Consider the following 3,016-nt stretch of genomic DNA (forward strand, 5'->3'; position numbering starts at 1 on the left):
CATCCCATTTTCCAAAGCAAAATGTCCTTAATTTTTCCTGGTTTGTCTCACATCATTCGGCATCGGGAGGCATTTCCCGAGGCTTTCACAGGGATCCCCAGCGAAGGTGGGATGCAGTCCTTGAGAGGGAGAAAAATACGGTGGCCAGGGAGGTCAAGTGATTTTCCCCACGTCCTGCCAAGTCCCGTCCCAGCTCTGGTCTCCTGACTCTAGCACAGGGAACATTTGCTCTGTTATTATTACCCCAGGAGCTGGCTGATTGCACAATATCAGGAAATAGTCCATATGAAATCCTGGCCCATGGAGCGTACATGTTCTGCTTTTTATTCTGCAGCTTTTTAATAAAGTGTGTTTTCCTTTCCCATAATGTCATCTGGAAGCAATTCCTCCCAACAGCTGGATTTGCTTTCACAATTGGTAAACACGTAAAAGGGAAGGCCGGGAAGATGCGGAGTGTCACCAGAGAGCCTCCTCCCCACCCCCTTGGCTCACGTTCTGAGGCTTATCTGGGGTCTCTGCACAAGCCTCAGCAAAGCCGAGATGTCTTCAAACAAGCGACCCACACGGCCATCCCTCCTCCAGAGGGTCAGCATGTTCTTGAGGGAGAAATGTTCTGAATGCTTTGCAGATAAAACTGATCAGATGCAGACCAGGCTGCCAGCTGCCACGCTCTCCGGGCCGCATGTGCAGGCCAGCCCCGCGGCGTCTCCCCGTTCCCACCACCCGGGTGCAGGCCCGGCTTCTGCGGGTCCCCGGGGAGCCTCTCCGAGAGCAAAGCCGGCCCCGTGTCGCTGCCACCAAAGCCAATAAAGAGACAAGAGCCCGAAGAGCACTAGCTGGGTCACCAACGAAGACGAACGTCCCCCAGACGTGCTCCTCAGGAAGTTTTCACACAGACCCAGCGGACAAGCGGCCAGCGCTCGGAAGGGCCGGGCCGAGGCCCAGAGCACAGCTGTCCCTGGGTGTTGGCTCCCACCCTCCCCACTCTGTTCACCAACACGCTTAGCTCTGAGCCAAGAGGCACAGGGCCCGGTTTCAGCTGGAATCGGTACAAGGGGACAAAGCGCAGGCTGCAGGCACTCCCCGCTCCCATGTAAAAATGCTGTTCTTTTGGTCCAAGTTTCAAATTTGGGGGAAACAGGCAGCTGAACGCTCAGAGGGAGCACAGGAGCATGCCAGTGACCAGGCAGCCCCCTGAGGAGGTAGGAGAGGGCCCGAGTCCCCCGGCCCAGCTGTGTGGGGGCCTCAGCAGGTGCTGACCGGGTTCGGGGGAGGCAGAGGGCGGGCAGGGCTCCCTTCCAAGCATCGCCAAGTCTCCAGGTCGCCAGGGCCGCACTCCCCTCCGCACCAAGGGGCGTCCCCGTGCTGTGGGCCTCTGACGGCCAAGTTCTCCCAGCAGAAACGGGCGGCCCTCCCACTGCACAAACAGAAGAGCCTGCCAGGGCTGTGCTCCCCAGAGGAGGGGCGGCTGCCCAGCTCCTCAGCACAAGCCACAGAGGAGCCTCTTTGCTGGGGCCGAGGGTGTGCGGAGTGCTCTCCCGCTCAGTTCTGCTTCCACCTGGGACTCTGCTCTCTCCCTCCTCCAGGTGCAAAAAGTATCTTGTGTGGAGTCCGGGGTCAGAAACGGCATCATTTTATCACAGAAACTCACAGAGAGGAACCAAACCCTCCTGTTTACCCACCTTGGCGGTGACTGAATTCTGTACTGAGGTTTCTTTTCTTTTTTTGTTTTTTTTTAATCCTCACTCGAGGACATGTTCATTGATTTTAGGGAGAGGAAGGGAGAGAGAGAGAGAGAAAGATAAAAACATCAATGCCAGTGATGCTCTAACCAACTGAGCCACACTGGCCTGTACAGAGGCTCTTTTTTTTAAAATATATTTTTTTATTTCAGAGAGGAAGGGAAAGGGAGAGAGAGAGAAACATCAATGATGAGAGAGAATCGTTGATCAGCTGCCTCCTGCATGTCCCCTACTGGGGATTGAGCCCACCACCCAGCCAAGTGCCCTGACCGGAAATCAACCGTGACTTTCTGGTTCATGGGTCGACGCTCAACCACTGAGCCACACCCGCCGGGCTGTACAGAGGTTCTTAATCCTGCTGTTTAGACATGGGAGTCAGCTCTCCAGTACAGTAAGGAAGTGATGAGAGAGGGAGGGGCCAAAGGTAACTCCTATAGGCTTTGACCAGGGGTTGCGGTACCACTGCCAGACAAGACGGGGGAAGCGCCTCTGTCCCAGAGCAGATGCAGACATCCTCGCCCAGCGCTCACTGGCTTGTAGGGCTGTGGTTTCCTCCTGTGCACCCACGGGGCTGCATGAGCAGTTCAGGGGCCCGTGTGACACAGACCGTATGCCACTGAGTAACTACCACGCAGAGTTCCTGTTATTACAGCTTCCGGTTGCTCTTGCTGCCCTCACCCCCCAACATGCTACCCTGCCCCGTGGTGTGCTGGCTGTCACCCGTCCTGACTCTCACAGGCTTGCTCCAGGAATAATGCTGTGCCAGGCGCCTTGTGAGGCTCGGGGCGGGGTCAAGACTTTCTTCAGGGACAATGGAGAAGGCCTCTAGTTAGAAAAGGCAAGGCAAGCCAGACACTTACTCTCTTCTTGGGACTGGCCCTCGGCCTTCCCATTCTAGGTCAGTCTATAGTCTTGAGCCTGAGCCTTAACTCATCTTGAGAAGGAGGATTCTTTGCTGTTTTCTTACCACTTTGTGCTGAAACAAAGGCTTTTCCAGAAAACCATCCCCTCCCCCTCTGCTTTGAATTATGCTGGGTAGCCCCAGTTGGGTAGCTCAGATGGTTAGAGCATCGTCCCAGTACACCAAGGTTACAGGTTCGATCCCCAGTCAGGGCATATACGAGAAACAACCAATGAATGCATAAGTAAGTGGAACAAAAATCAATGTTTCTCTCTCAAATCAATAAACTAAAAATAAAAAAGAAAAGAAAGAAATATGCTGATTATTCTATTTTCCTATAAGTCCTTGAGTAAAAGGTAAGTGACTTTTACTG

Source organism: Myotis brandtii, unplaced genomic scaffold (genome assembly GCF_000412655.1).
Source record: "Myotis brandtii unplaced genomic scaffold, ASM41265v1 scaffold112, whole genome shotgun sequence".
NCBI lineage: Eukaryota > Metazoa > Chordata > Mammalia > Chiroptera > Vespertilionidae > Myotis > Myotis brandtii.